The sequence below is a fragment of the Trichechus manatus genome, unplaced genomic scaffold, assembly GCF_000243295.1.
Source record: "Trichechus manatus latirostris isolate Lorelei unplaced genomic scaffold, TriManLat1.0 scaffold00016, whole genome shotgun sequence".
Taxonomy (NCBI): Eukaryota; Metazoa; Chordata; class Mammalia; order Sirenia; family Trichechidae; genus Trichechus; species Trichechus manatus.
In genome coordinates this window covers 21,595,887-21,612,733 of record NW_004443952.1, presented here as the reverse complement: position 1 = coordinate 21,612,733, position 16,847 = coordinate 21,595,887, and the positions used below count along the sequence as shown (strand labels likewise).

At 38.4% G+C, this 16,847-nt stretch overlaps 1 protein-coding gene across 1 annotated transcript in view; it reads left to right on the top strand.

Annotated features, from left to right (window-relative positions):
- The window catches only part of TGFBR1 (transforming growth factor beta receptor 1), a 56,460-nt gene that overhangs the window by 5,157 nt on the left and 34,456 nt on the right, over positions 1-16,847 (top strand). The gene's annotated exons all lie outside the window — the stretch shown is intronic.

The following is a 16,847-nucleotide window of genomic DNA, read 5'->3' as shown; positions in this document are numbered from 1 at the left end:
GGATTTTGTCAGACTGGTTTGTGTCTATGAAGTTTGTAAATAGAAGAGTTTCTGTGTTTCCATTTTACAGATTTGGAAACGGAGGACATGCTGTTAGTGAATGGTGGAGGCGGTGTTTGAACATTCCAGGGCGTGTGCTTTTTCTTGTGTATCACTCTGCTTTCATATACAGTAAATATATTGTTATAATCATGTTAACATGAAGGTTTTCACTTTTTTTTAAACCGTGAGAATTTGCTTCATCTTTTCTTAATTACAGTTTGGCTCTTACTTTGCAACTGCAGGTTACTCAAATGTTTCCAGTCTTTCTTTGATATCTTTTTAAGTAATTTGAATCTCACTGGTAATGAGTCTAGTGATACTTAACTACTCACCATTTGTATTGATTTATATATATTCACAGCAAACTCATTGCTTCTAAAAGTAGCATAAGCACAGAGCAGAAAATTTGAAATAGAGCATAAAGAAAAAAGGCTGTAACCAGCCATTGTTAACTTGAATCTGGTTTTTTAGTATAAGAACCACATTCTTTAATCATTCTTTCTAATATTCAACAGTTTGTCAAAACTTATAAAACTGTTTTTAAGTTGGCAAAGAGCTTCAGCTTGTGGAAGAAATAGCTCATTTAATTCTTACTCAGCAAATATTAGTGATCAACACAGACGGGAGGTGTAGATAGAAAAAGTTAAGACTTGCTTTCAAGAAATATGAAGCTGGAGAAATATGATGAATATAAATTCAGTAATAATAGCAACCACAAGAACTTTATAGAGGTGGCAGAATTTGATTTCTCTGCCTTTCAAGATTGATAGGGTTTAGAGCAGATGAGGGGTGGAGGGAAAGCCTTCCTGGTTGGGGGGTGGTGGTGGTGATGATGCTGTATGTGAAGAGGGAGCATGCTAAGTTTGAAGAATTGTAAGGGGAGGAGTGGAAATTCATGATGTGAAGGGTGGGCTCAGAATTGTGAGCCCTGAAAATCAGGGGAGTGGTTTTAATGTGGAAAGATGCTGTCTAACTGCACCACAGAGGAAATGGAACAGGGACTACCTAGGGAGATTTTGGAGTTGGTGTGATGGCATTGGGAATGGAGTACAAGAGTGACTCTATGGCACTTCAAACAAAGAAATCAGAGGAGTTGATAGTAGGGCCTTTGCATGGCATCTTCTTCCCCCATATATATGCGTGGCCTACTTTCTCACCTCTTTCAAGTCTTTGCTCAAATGCCAGCTTTTTCTCAATGAGGCCTACCCTGATCATCCTTTTTTTTTTTTTTAAATTGTGCTTTAAGTGAAAGTTCACAATTCAAGTTAGTCTCTCATACAAAAATTTATACATACATTGTTATGTGACCCTAGTTGCTCTCCCTATACTGTGACAGCACACTTCCCCTTTCCACCCCGGATTTCTCATGTCCATTCAACCAGCTCCTGATCCTCTCTGCCTCCTCATCTCGCCTCTGGACAGGAGCTGCTCATTAGTCTCATGTCTGATCATCCTTTTAAAAATTACTGTCTGCTCCTTTCCTTTGATCCCCCTCTCCTTATCCTACCCTCTTTTTCTTTTTTTTTGTAACACCACCTTCTAACATATGTATTTATTTGCCATATTTATTTATTATGTTTATTGTCTCCTTCCTACTAAAATGTAAGCTTCATGAAGGTGAGTATTTTTGTTTTGTTCACAAATGTGTGTGAAGTGCATCGCAAGTGCCTAATACATCATACCAACCAAGCCAAACTCATTGTCATCGAGTTGATTCCAACTCATAGTGACCCTATAGGACAGAGTAGAACTGCCCAGTCGGGTTTCCCAGGCTGTATTCTTCCCAGAAGCAGACTGCTATGTCTTTCTCCGGTGGAATGGCTGGAGGGTTTAAACTGCCAACCTTTCGATTAGCAGCTGGCGTAGCCACTGCACCACCAGAGCTCATCTAGTACATCATAAACGAAAAAGCCAAACTCATTGCCATAAAGTCGATTCCAACTCATAGCGACTTTATGGAACACAGTAGAACTGCCCCACAGGGTTTCCAGTGAGCGGCTGGTGGATTTGAACTGCTGACCTTTTGGTTAGCAGCCTGAGCTCTTAACCACTGAAACACCAGGACTCCCTAGTACATCATAGGCTGTCAGTAAATACTTGTTAAATGGAAGTAGGTCTTAGCTGTGAAAAGGTGGAAGACAAAAATTGAGGACTCCATGAAACAAAAAAAGAATGACTACAAGGTTTTTACACCTGGATAATGCCTTTAACCAGTAACCCAGGAGGGAAGAATTTGGTGAGAGAAGCATTGAAAGTAAATGGATTCTGGTTTGGACATGTTGAAGATAGAATAGCTGAGTGGAATTGTTCAGTAGGCAGTGCAGGTAAAAGACTGGTTGGTGGGAAATGTGATAGGACCTTAGGCAAAGAAAATATTATCAGATTATTTGCCTTCCACCTCATGCTCTTTACCTTTTGTGTTCTAGTGCTCGAAAAAGCCATCTGAAGTGGAATATTTATTTTGACCCTGTAATCCTCGCTTGGATCTGGAGCCCTTCTCACTTCACTGGGATATTCTTCCCTCCTGGGTTCATAATTGGTCTTTTTTTCCCACCTCACTGATGCCAAAGAAATATATATTCAAAATTATTTTTGATCTTCTGGTTGTACTGAAATTAGCCTTCAAGCTGTGCTGCTTTCTTTGCAATAATATGTTTGACCTCTTGGGAATCTGCTCTGGTCGCTGGCATGGGTAGAATAGAGGAAGTTTCCTGTTTGGGTCCTGGGTGTACACTGTCGGCTTTGGTCATGGTGGCTGATGTTACAGGTGTCACCTTTACTGTTGTTCCCTGATAGCTGTCTTGTTAAATGCTTCTTGTGCTGCTGTTTTTCCTCTATGAACGAAACATTGGTGCAGTTGTATCTCTAGGCCATCTTTATTTTTCTGTTTAGATTGATCTAATGTAAGTCTCCTTTCCTTCCAATTTTGAGGGCAGATTCAGCTCATGTGACTTGGTTGCCAAAAATTTAATAAAATCTTTGTTTATAGGAGGTAAGTATAAGAGCCCCACATTATTTGTCTGTAATTAGGTTATAGTCAGTGTATCTTTCTGGGACTCACTTTTCAAAGGAGGATAGCACTTAACTTACATGATGGTTGTGAAGATAATGTGAAAAGGTGTTTATAAAGTACCTAGCACATAGCCCGACACCAATAGGTATTCAATAAACAGGAATTATATATTTAAATAAGTGAAGGAATGTCTTTTGGAAGAGGAATTACATGCCTATGTAATGAAAAATTAGGATTAATTAGTATGCTGAGAGGTAGATTTCAGCTCGGTGTAAGGAAGGACTTTCTATTAGTGAGAGCTGTTATAAAGTAGAACATTATAATAATAATAATAATTATAATAATAGTTGCCTGTAATGGAATGAAAATATTCAGGCAGATGCTGAATAACCTTCTGTTGGAGGAGTTATAGAAGGAATTTACTGCATTAGGTAGCAGGTTGGATTTGATTATCTCCAAGCTCTTGTTTTGACTCTAGGATTCTGTACTTTCAGCATGGCCCATACTTCCTTGCTTATTGTTTTTAGCCAGCATACAGGCTTAATCTCCCTAGCATTCATAGCTTCAAGATGAGCACTACTTGTAACTTTCTTATTATATGGGGGAAATTTATTCATTGATTGGCTTTCACTCTGGCCATTTTCCAAAAAAGGATTTAGGTAGTTTGAAATGAAAAATGCTACTAGTAAGAACAAACTAATGACCAGAAAGGATAAGAACCAGTAAGTAAAAGGGGAAAAGGAAGAGAACAATTATCTGTAACTTTTAGTTGAAGAAAGCATTAGCAATTGGGCACAAACTTAGCTCTGAGTTTTCTAGCAGCAAAGGCAAATAAGGGAATCTGATAGTTTGCAAAGATCTCATTGCCTAGGTATTGAGAATTCATGAGAAGACTGCCACTTTCCTTAATAAAATGGAGCTCCAAACACCAAGATAGCAATGCAGAGAGAATCTCCAAGTGGGGAGACATCGTTGGACCTGGCACCCCTGATTCTTGATCAGGATTCCTCTTTAACATGTATTGAGGGTTTATTTAATACTGCTGCTACAATTTTTTCCCCCATTTTAAGGTTATGATCCAAGGTTGGACACATTAGTCTTTCTTAGAGAACAGCTGATGTAAGGCTGAAACATTTAAATCAAGCTTTGATAAAAGCTAGGGGATAATGAATAGAGAGCCACATGAAACTATTCATCCTGGCTTACAAGGCATTTTGCTTATGTCCTTATCTGTTGGCTTGTCTCCATTTGACAGACATCTTTTTACTGTCACCAAATGTGAACAGAGCCAAAATTTACCTTTTCTTCAAACAGGCCCAAAACAGCACAGTCCAGAGAGTGTCTTTGCTTGAGTTTCCAGTCTCATTTCTGAGTGAGGGACATTGGTAATGATGACCCTTTAGGAGAGACCACACTTAACTCAGAGTGTAGGCCTACTGCACTGGCCTCATAATAAGCCCAATACTCATATAAAAGATATCCACATACATTAGCATGAGGAGAATTCTTTAATTAGAGACACACTGGTTCATTGGGAAAAACAAGTTTCTCTGCTCTTGAGCAGATTTAGTATAGAGGTCGTTGTGTAAGGGGTACTAGAAGATAAAGTGAACAGTTGGGTTTATCACTCTCCCTAACTTGTATGGATTCGTTTTCTTATTCTGTTGCTGAGCTAATTAGGTCTGTCCTGGTGTTCCCTGTTCTGACCAACAGGACTGAACCTCGTTGTTTTTGTTCACTTCAAGACAACCATTTCATCTAGATTTCCTAGGTGTGAACCTCACTGATTACATAATAGTGTTTATTTATAGTTCTGGGACACCTTGTGCAGGCATCCTGTTACATTTCTACAATATAAGATCTTTAAATATTCATTGAAATACTGATAGCTCCCATGGGTAAAAGCAAAAACAAATGGCATTTTCTACTAGAATTTACAGTTGATATAAGGAGCCCTGGTGGTGCAATGGTTAAGCACTTGGCTGCTAACCAAAAGGTCATAGATTTGAACCCACTAGCTGCTGTGCAGTATGAAAGACCTGGCAATCTGCTCCTGTAAAAATTTACAGCCTAGGAGCCCCTGTGGGGCAGTTCTACTCTGTCCTGTAGGGTCGCTATGAGTCAGAATGGATGGCACACAACAACAACATACATATTTGGGAGTGCTGAACATGGAGGAGATAGATGGTTAAACTTTGAAGAGGAATGTAGAGATAGAAATGCAGTAACTGTGGTTTTTCATGTATGGGGCTTTTTTTTTTTTTTTTTAAATTGCTTGATGTATTCATTCCCAAATTGAACCATAATGTGCTCTAATTGAGTCTCTTTGTTTAGCACATGGCTGTTGATTTGAGTACTTTCTCCAGTTGAAAAACTGACATTTTAATTTTGTTATTCATTGTGCAACAGATTTAAATGAAAACATTAAAATTGTGTATTATAGATTTCCTCAACAATAATTACATATAATTATTTTACCAAAACAAACATGTTAAAGTAGTTGTAGCTATTTTATCTCATTACACATTTGGAAAAAAATGACAAGTAAGGGGCCAGAGTTTGTGTATGTTTCTCAGTGAAGAATGATAATTTCTGATTGCCTGATCCACGAAAGCAATGCAGAATTGGCCCTCATAAAGGGTATTGAAATGTAGGGAGGTGGGGCAACGAGAAGTAGGTCAGAGTGCCTACCTGGTATTAAAAATATTTGACGGTTTTCATGAATATGGTATCTCAAAAATTTTAAGGGACATGTAAAGATTAAATGAGATTGTGTGAGTAAAACTTTAGCATGAATCCTGGCACATAGAGAACAGCAGTAAATGATAGTTACTGTTATTAAGAAAATTGTTTCTCATAGAATCATAGAATTTTTAGACTGGAAGGAACCATGAGTAAAGGATCATGATTATCGTTTCATCTAACTTCTTTATTTTAACAGGTGGGGAAACTGGGGCTCAGAAGTTATGTGGTATTTCAGCATAATACAGTCAGTCAGCTAAGGAAGAAGACCTGGTGATCTGCTTCCTCAATGATTGCAGTCTAGAAAACCCTATGGGGCTGTCCTGTTCTGTCACACGGGGTCACTATGAGTTGAAATTGACTTGACGGCACTCAACAACGACGACAGAATAGGAATCAGGCTTCCTCCTTGCTTAGAACTTCATTTAATATCCCTTTCCTAACTTAAGCCTCTATTAAGGAGAATGATTTTTTTAACTGCCTTAATTTATGAAAGATCTAAATACTCAAATCAGGTCCCTAACAGATGAGTACACAGATAGATAGAAACAAGATAAAACCAATATAGCAGCATAGTAACAATTATAGAATTTAGGTGGTGAGTATACAGATGTTCACTTCACAGTTCTGTCAATTTTTCTGAATGTTTAAAAGTTTCATCATAAAATGTTGGGAGAAATTGAAAAAAATCTGTAGTATCTCCCTACTCCAGATGTATTTCTGTTACTGATCTCTCTAAACATAGATAAGCTAGCAGTACTTGCTGCAGCTAAAATGAAATAAAACAACATGAAGTCCAGAGCCGTCTGGGATGTGTATTCTAGGCCTTTACTTGACATTCGCCAGGAATTGAGAACCACAGGTCTATCTTTTTCCTTTCCCTCCCCCTCCCTCTTCCTTCTTTTTTTTTCAAATTACAAATAATAGTTGTGCGTTACAGATTTATAATTTCCTAACCACCACCAAACAACCCAGTTCATACAGTTAGCACTGTATATAACTTTCCTCCACCACTCATCTTACCAGTTTGCCTTACTGTGGTGGCTTTTGTATTGCTGTGATGCTGGAAGCTGTGTCACTGATATTTCAAATAACAGGAGGGACCTGGGGTGGACAGGTTTCAGTTGAGCTTCCAGATTAAGACAGACTAGGAAAAAAGACCTAGCAATCTACTTCTGAAAACTATTTAATGAAAACCTTGTAGATCACAACAGAAAGTTGTCTGATTTGCTTGCTTTGGCATGTCATCAGGAAGGATCAGTCACTAGAGGAGGATATCATGTTTGGTGAAGTAGAAGGGCAGTGAGGGCATGTAAGCCCCTCAGTGAGATGGATTGGCACAATTGCCACAACAGTGAACCTAAACATACTGGAGATTGTGAGAAGGATGCAGGATCAGGCAACATTTCATTCTGTTGTACAAAAGGTCACCATGAGTCGGAGTTGACTTAATGGCAGCAAACAACAACATCATAATTTTCCTATGAACAAACGCTTTCCAGTGTTTCACTTTCCTCCATGGTGCATTTTACTTCTGTTCGCTTCCTTCGTATTATGAATTTATAAGCTCTAGTCTCTCTGCTCTCACATAGTCTTTCTTCCCATGATTACAATTGTTTCTTCCACTTCATCCTTTTTTTAAAAAAAAAGGCCACATAAATATTTTTTATAGCTAGAACCTCTCCACCTTTTCTCATCTATTATTTAAGTTTTGTCAGATCCATCCTGCCCTTACCTTATGATGAGAGAAGGGGAAGAAGGGAGGAGTTTTAAATGAATTGGGTTTAAGCGTCAGGCAGAAACCTTAGGAGATACTTTGCAAGGACCAACAGGCTCAGAATTAGCTATGCATTGCAAACAGATGGTCTACCTAAGGCAGAGGCATAGTGAGGGTAATGAGTGCTCGCGGACAGTCTCTTAAGTTAAGCCCCGCCCCCCCCTTGTGGGGGGAGGTGGGCAGTGTGTGTGGTTCGCTGGCCAGCCTCATCTGGAGCCCCCTTGGACTTGCGCCCAGGGGCAAATGCCCCCTCTCGGCCCCCCCCTCCCTCCCCCTGCCACACCCAGCTAAGCCCCTGCCCTAAGGAAATATTTGCTATAAGGAAATGGGTGCTTGCATCTAATTTAGCTTAGAGTCCCTGGATCTGGGAAGTCTCATGGAGCAAATGGGTATACAGTAATCACCTGTGAACCATTCTAAATCATAGCTAGAATCTAGTAAGTATTGACTTGTATATAGACTTCATAATTCTGCAAGATAGTCTTCTGTGCTGTATTTTCTATTCCCGAGAGCATCAAACCGTGGCAGACCCTTATCTTTTAATTAACCCCCTACTAGAGGCCTTTTTCAGTAACCAAGATGCTAGCATCAATGCTGCTAACAATTTGAAACCCACATTCCTAATGCCAAGTCTCCAGACATCTAGATTTTGAGGTCTGAAAACTTAGGCTGGTTACAGTGCATCCCCAGCTTCAGTTTTCATATACACATAGCTTAATCTTAAAGGACAAGGGTTCCCTTGAAAGGAATTCAGTCAACACCAGAAGCTTGCATCGTCAGGCTACAAGGGAGCCATGAATTCAGTGGTTAGAAATACTGGCCATTTTGGCTAGGCTTTTTTAGTTTAACTGTAACCACACTGCAACCAGAATTGAACTGCTCGCTTTGGCATTTTCTTTGACAGGGAGATGAACATTTCAGATAGGGAAGGCAGGAAAATTAAAACTTGCGTAACTGTATATGTGTCATCTTTCCAAAAAGTCTCCCTTTTCCGTGCTCTCCTTGCACTTTTGTCTGCATACCATTTATCAAACTCACTGCTGTCGAGTAGATTCCGACTAACTTATAGTGACCCCATAGGGTTTCCAAGGCTGTAAATCTCTGCAGAAGCAGACTGACACATCTTTCTTCCGCAGAAGCACTGGTGGTTTCAAACCACCAACCTTTCGACTAGCAGTCCATCTCTTTAACCACTGTGCCACCAGGGTTCCTTACTGTTTATCAGAGGCATGTGTGTTCTCTACATTACATTGTGAACTCCTTGAGGAGCAGGAATCTCATCCTAATCATCTCTGTCCTCCTAAAGTACCTGAAACATAAGCGGTCATGCAAGGTCTGTTAAGGTGTATGCTTATTTCCTACACAGGTCCTTAGTCTGTTTCTAAAATTACTAACTGCACAGCACTGTCAACTCATTTCCTCAACTATAGCTTCAGTAGGTCGTTGACTGTTTGCTGGCCCAGGTGTAACTCTCCTCTGCCCTTAATTCAGAGGCAGCTGGTAGGTAGTTACCACTTCCTTCTCTTACCACAATTCTATTTCATATCTCATTCCCCTAGCCCGGAATGATTTACCACTTTCATTTAGGATCATCCGTCATTACATCTCAGTATCTATGCAACCAAGTCACAATGCCTCCTGCAGCCAGTCTTGCTTTCCAAAGGGAAAGGTTTGAGTTCTTTGTCTTATTTTACTTGGGAGAGATCACTATAGATTACCTAATCCTTTTTTTTTTTTTTTTCTCTTCTCTGTGCTTTTAGAATAAATGTAGATTATGTCTGTACCACTTGGGGCAATTTTGTTTCCTCATCTGTAAAATAAGGTGCTAGGATCAGATTATTACTGGGTTTTTTGCAGCATGAACACTTCAGGGTTAATGAGTTATGATTCTTTGTTAGAGGTATTATATATAAATCTGCAACCTGGATGTATTTAAATAGCTGGTTAATTTGGGTTGGAATTTAAAATACACTTCTCTGTAGGCTCCCATTGCTGCTACAGTGAAGTGCTTGGGCTAGTCCCATTCAAACAGTCATATTGCTGAAATGCTCTGTGTATGGGTATCGATGAGTGGAGAAATACGATAGCTACCATGAAATGTTTACTGTTTTATAAGCAGTGGTTTACATTGTACTGTATGAATTTTGCCTCTTAAAACTGTATAACAAGGACTGGCACATAATAGATGTTAAATAACTATTTGTTGAATGAATGCATAAATGAATTTTTAAGCATTTTATTATGTTCCAGGCACTATGCTAAGTATTTTATGTACATTATCTCATTTAATTTGCAAACCTTCCAAGATTGGGACTGTTATCTCTAATTTACAAATTTAAGAAACAGATGCAAGTAAGCTAAACGACTAACTCAAGATGACTCAGTTGTTGACTGACAGAGATAGGATTTGAACTTGTGTTTTTTTTTTTTTTTTAACATCTACTATGTGTCATCCTTTATGATAAGCAGTTTCGTTTTCACAGATCCCTTGTGTTACTGCAGTGAAACCTGTGAGAGCTGAACTCAATAGGACTGTCTTGTGAGTTTTCTGCCTTTGACAGTCTTACCACTTTTCTGTTGCTCTCTATTAATGGAAAATATTTTAGTTTTCCTTCTCTCACAGGTTTCCGCCTTACACAGATCCTGGCTTTTGCGGGTTTTGCTGTGTTTCCATTTGTTGTCGTTAGAATGGTATAGTTGCTGTCGAGCTGATTTTGACTCATGGCAACTCCATGTATGCAGAGTAGAACTGCTCCATAGGGTTTTTAAAGGCTGTGACCTTTCAGAAATAGATGACCAGGCCTGTCTTCCTTATGATTTGACTTAGTTTTGGAGTAGGATAAATTGACTCAGTTGCTACAGCTATAAAATGTAGGTTCCAACTACCAACTTTTCAGCTAATAGTCAAGTGCTTAACTGTGCCATCCAGGGACTCCTTGAACTTAAGTCTTTTTTGTCTCTAAATTCCATGAGCTTAACTACCATATTATATAATACCTGCTAGTCAAAATACAACCTAATAAGAAACATGAATAAAACCATGTTTAGATTGACAGAAAAATTATTGCTTTAGCGTTCACCATCAGAAATAGACGTTTCTTCATTTCTTTTTAGGGGCTGGAGTAAAGGCTAAGGAAGAGTGTACACATCTGCTCTGTATATTAACATATCACCTCAGTTCATTGAAGTGGAACAAAAACAAGAAGGTCACTTGACAGGAACGTAATTGTAACCATGCTGTATACAGCTTTATTTCCTGCCCTTTCTTAAGTTAACAGCATGACCATTTCCCTGAGCTTAAACATTCTTTTAAAATGTCAGTTTTAATGGTGATATAATGTTCCATTTATGATTGTATCATTGCACTATTGTCACATATAAGTTATTTTTTCAGTGAGCATCCATATGCATATATCTTTGTTTTCATCTCCTATTGTCTCCTTACACTGAATTCTAAGAAGTGGAGTTACTAAATTAAAAGTTATATGCTTTTTAAAGATTTTCACTATATTTTGTCAAATTATTTTCCAGAAAGAATATAAAGTTTGGAAATCAGCACAAAGTGGCTGTACTCCTTAGGGGTAAATAAGCTGAGTTGGAGTTTGGAAGGGAGCGTAGAGAAGCATTAAATTTGTTTGGTAACTTTTAATAGGTATAATACACTCACATTGTTGAAAATTCAAAGATTACAATTGGTTATATAGTGAAATGTCTCATCTCACCCCATCCTCTAGGCACCTCGTTCCCTTTCTCCCTTGGAAGCCAGTGCTGCCTGTTTCTTTGTATCCTTGCAGGGAGATTCTTGGCTGACCCTGTGTGTTACAGAGTAGAATGTGTGTATGCATTTCTTTGTTTTATTACTCAGATATTACCATATCAAATATAATATTCTGTACTATGCATTTCTCACTTAGTACGTGTTAGGAATCAGTCCACCCAGTACATAAAGAAAATCATGTTCTTTTTTTGGCTACATGGTCTTCCATAGCAGAACCATCATTTTATTTTAACAGTTCTTTTGATAGATGCATAGCAAAAGATTAGAAACAACCTAATATAAACAATTAGGAAACTAATAACCTTATATATAAGCAACTTTGCACATATGCAGGTATTTCTATAGGATACATTCCTTCTGGGTCAGAGGGTATGTTCATTTGTAATTTTGAAAGTGTCAGCTCGTCCTTTATTTGCATTGAGGGAGAGATTATTTTTGGCAAAGGGATATTTTAGGTCACATGGGCTTGAGGGAGGCACATAAGTGGGAACTTTGGACAGCTGAAAGGAGAGCTCTTAGAGATGGGAAGGGGACTTCAGAAAGGAAGGTAGTGAAGGATAAAAGAGAAATTTTATTTGCTCAACAATTTTATCGAGGAGACCCTGGTGGTAGCAGCCACTCCACATCCTAATGAAATGCTCCTTGGGTTTTAAGCCAAGAAACATTTACTGGATCTCCTGAGTACCAAGCTAGGATCTAGGGATACAGAGATGCATAAAGCATTAACTCAGTTCCTGACCTGAAGTTCACAGTTGAATGGAGGAAATAGATAAATATACCATTATAAAAAGAGGTACACTGCTGTAGTTGTTGTACCTTGAAGAAGAGAACATAAGTTGAAGTAGTCATAAAATGAAAACATGGATACATGACTTGATGTAACTTGTTGTTAAATTATAGAATCCTACTGTTGTGAGGATAGATAGTAGAGTTGTAGATCAAGCTTTCATTTAGTGCAGGTGATCCCTACTCCACTCCTGACTATGGATCCTTAAGCCTCTATTTTAATATCTAATGACAGGGAAGTCATGACGTTTTGAAGTAGGGAGAAGCTGTAGTTGTTAGAAAATGATTTTTTTTTTGAAACAGAATTTGCTGCATCCTGATCTTATGATTTGACTTAGCGTTGGAGTAGGATAAATTGACTTAGTTGGTACAGCTATAAAATGTGAGTTGTTGTCTCCATGAATGGAGCCCTCGTGGCACAGTGGTTAAGCACTCAGCTGCTAACCGAAAGACCAGCAGTTCGAACCCACCAGCTGCTTCATGGGAGAAAGATGTGGCAGTCTGCTTTCATAAAGATTACAGACTTGGAAACCCTGTGGGAAAGTTCTACTCTGTACTATAGGGTTGCTATGAGTTGGAATCGATTCGACAGCAATGGGTTTTTTTGTGTCTCCGTGGCTAGGTTACCTTTCATTTCTAACTTTGTTTAATTCTTTGATTCTCTTGACTCACTTTCCTGGCAGATTTATATTCAAGTGACATTCGCTGTTTACTTACTATATTGGACATATGTAGGATTTTGTACCCAGTTCTCCCTCTGTCTCCCCCAACCACCATGGTTACAGTTAACAGGAACTATTGACTTTAAAAAAAAAATCTGTTGTTAAATAAATCCCCCAAATCTGCTAAGCAGATCTTTATCCTGTACTTGTTCAATTTATTTTATTTTGAACCCAAATGAAGGCCTTTATATTAGTCACCCCTATTATATCTCATCTTGCTGTTCAGGCAGCCTGTTCCTAGTGTGCTTTTCTCAGATATCAGTTAACATATCAGCTAATTCCATGGTGCCTAGACTGAAAACGGAGGTATTGTGGAAAATCAAGGGATTGGGAATTTAGGAGTGAACCCATATTTTCAAGATGAGGTGTGTGTTAAATTATGAACGATGACTAAATGTTTTAAAGGTAGCAGAAATAAATGGAATTTATCTGGGGAAAAAGTCTAGAAAAATTAGGCTTTTATTCTGAAGCTTGAAATTTGGGGATGATATATGTTATCTAGATTAAAATTTACATTGTGTGGTGCCCTGTATTTTGACAAGCTCATTTTGACATTATTGCTGCAGAGTAACCCCAAGGGGGTTGAGTTGATAAGAACCGCTGAGTGCTTTGGGGGACAAAACCCAGGACAGTAGACGGGAGGGTGTTTTAGTGGTCAGGGTTCTAGCCTTGTCAAAGAGATATGGAGTATAAAAAGGAAGATAAACTATGTGGTATGCTTTATACTCCAGAGGTGGAAAAGGGAGAGAGACCAGTGGGGCATTGCATTGGGAATGGAGAGAAGAGATGAAGGTGGATTACTCAGAGGAACTGGAGTGGTTGTATAGGTTGGATGGTAAAAGAGACTGGCATTTGTACCTGAAAGAATTTGTTATAACTTCTAAGTTTTGCCTTTACCTTTGCCAGCATTGGCGTAATACTCTGTTTTTAATTGTAGCCAAGCTGACTGAATAAAGGGCATTGTGCATGTTAGGTCCTTTACCTGCCTGTTGTGCATATTTGTAGTATTTGGAAATATTCTCACTGTGTAGTAAAGTATAATTGTGCTATAGTGAGCAGGGAAAGAGAAAGAGAAGGATCATCACCAGAAAAGTCAGAAGTGCTGAAAAGATTGGAGTTTAGTCTTTGGTGAGAGAAATCGCATCCCGCTTTTTATCCCCCCCTCTTCTGTCTCAGCAAGGAGGGACCTAGGAGTCTTTCCAGGGGCCTTTTCATCACAGATATCAGTAAGAGTAATACAAGTATCAGGAAAGGAAGTCTGTGTTAGAAGAATAATGCTGTAGTGTATTTGGTTTTGAATATGTTGACTTTGCACTAATAGGTATATACAGTGTTTCCTGGAGGGAGTTAGAAGTACAAGTTTGGAGTATAGTTAAAAGGCTAGGACTAGTTTGGAGATAAAGATCTGAGAAATACCAAAGGACTGAGTGCTGAAGTAAGTTAGGGAAGTGTTGTTATTCTAGGGAAGTGTAGCTAACGTTGTGTAAACTAGTAAATGTGTCAGTGTGTCTCATATCCTAAAAAATTTATAAACGAACATTGAATTCAACCAGAAGGGCAGTACTAGTGAACCTCAGAGATGTTCCAGTAGTGTTCTGGATTGAAGGAAAATGGGAGATGGAAGGACAGAGAGGCCAAATAATAAGGGTTGAAATAGGAAAGGCAATATTGAAGTATATGTTAAGTTTTGTGAACACTCAACTCTGGGCCTGGGAAGATAAGATTTTAGGTACAAATTTTGATACCTTCAACAGAGTCGTAGAAATATACAAATATCTGCTCAATATACTACTGTTTGCAGGCTATCTCCCTATTTCAGTGGCCAGATAAATGGGCTCGTGAATGAACCCTTGGTAGCCCTGGCTTTAGGCAGAAGTAATAACTGCTTCCATGTGTGACCTGCAGACACACCGAAATGAGGCAATGATGGAAATGTCCTTATAGTTGTGGCCAACAGCCAGGATCTCAATTTGGGATTTATCACTCTGATACCATAATACAGTGAATGTGATTAAATGAGTAATGATACAATGACCTTAGCCCCATTTTGTCCTGCTGACTTTTTTTTTTTTTAAACTGTTGTCACTTCCTTTGACAACTAGATGTTTGGTTTCTGGCAGTCCTTCCTTCATTTCACACCAGCATCTTCAAACTTTGAAAATACTGTAATTTATTCTGTAAGATTTGGAAATTTCTACTGCTAGTAATTGTATTTCTTGGCATGGGACTGACAGTTTTCTGTGAACCAGAGTAGCTTTTCATTTGAGTGCTGAATCATAGTGAAATCTTTGTGAATTCATTTTTTAATTGACGTAAAATATAACAAACATTTATTATTGCAACCATTTTTACATATACAATTCAGTGACATTAATTGAGTTCGCCATGTTGTACAACCATCACCATTATCTGTTTCCAAATTTTTTCAACCCCTTTAAAAGAAAATCAGTGCCCTGTAAGCAAAAACTTCCCCTTTCCATCTCCCACCAGCCCCTGGTAACCAATAGTAAGTTTTGGTGTCTCTGCATTTGCCTATTCGAGATATTTTATATAAGTGGAGTCATACAGTATATGTCCTTTTGTGTCTGACTTATTTCACTCAGCTTAATATTTTCAAGATTCATCCATGTTGTAGCATGTATCAGAACTTCATTCCTCGTTATGACTAATATTCTATTGTATGTATATACTACATTTTGTTGATTCATTCATCTGTTGATGGACATTTGAGTTGTTTCTGCCTTTTGGCTGTTGTGAATAGTGCTGCTGGAAACAACGGTGTACAAGTATCTGTTTCCATCCCTGCTTTCAAGTCCTTTGGGTATATACTTAGAAGTGGAATTGCTGGATCATATGGTAATTCCTTGTTTAACCTTTTGACAACTGCCACAAGGGTTCCACCGTTTTACAGTCCAACCAATAATGGAGGAGGGTTCCAGTTTCTCCACATCCTTGCCAAAACTTGGTTTCCATTTTTCTGATAGTAGCCATTCTAATGGGTGTGAATTGGTATCTCATTGTGCTTTTTATTTGCATTTGTTGTCCCTGTGTGGTACAGAGGGTTAAAGATAACTGAAAAGTTTGGAGGTTCTGAAAGGTTGGAATTTCAGTGCCTCAGAAGAAAGACCTTGAGATCTACTTTTGAAAAATCAGCCATTGAAAACTATGGAACACAGTTCTACTCTGACATACATGGGGTTGCCATGAGTTGGTGTTTACTGGACGGCAACTGGTGTTTTGGTTAATAACTAACGACCTTGAGTATCTTTTCCTGTGCTTATTGACTATTTGTATATCTTCTTTGGTGAAGTGTCTATTCAAATCCTTTGCCCATTTTTTGGTTGGGTTGTGTTTTTGATGTTAGATGGGAATTTTTAAATCCCTGTTTTAGTTTTTCCCTAAACGATTTTACCATTTCTAGTGTTTATGTCTGTCTAGTGACCTCCTCTTCTCATTGAAAGAGTAGTTAGGAGAAGCCTTTTAGCACTGACTTTTTCAAGTTTTCCATAATGTAACGACCTCTTTGAAAGTTAAAAAAAAAAAATATGGAATGTATTTTTCATAATGTTACTTAAATTATATAGACATGAAACTAGATATAAAAACCTGTAATTTTGATGCACTACCACTATAAACCAAATCTGCAAATTAAATACAAAGAGAATTACAAAAACCAATAAAATTCAGATTAGCACAGTTATTCAGTGTGATAGAAGATGTTTAGGTTTCACAGAAGGAAAAAAATAGCCTTAGGTCTGATTCCATATTAAATCTGTTTCTGTACTTGAAGTTGAGTATAGTAAAAGCTACGAGGGCCTCTTCTCATCAGTAACATGGTGCAAGATGGTATTAATGGCTTCAAGGCTGTGATGGTTAAGATTGTGTGCCAACTTGGCTGGGCCATGATTCTCCATGTTTTAATGTAATCACTCCCACGATTGAATATACTGTGAGTAGCCAGTCAGATGAAAGGGAGTCTCCTTGGGG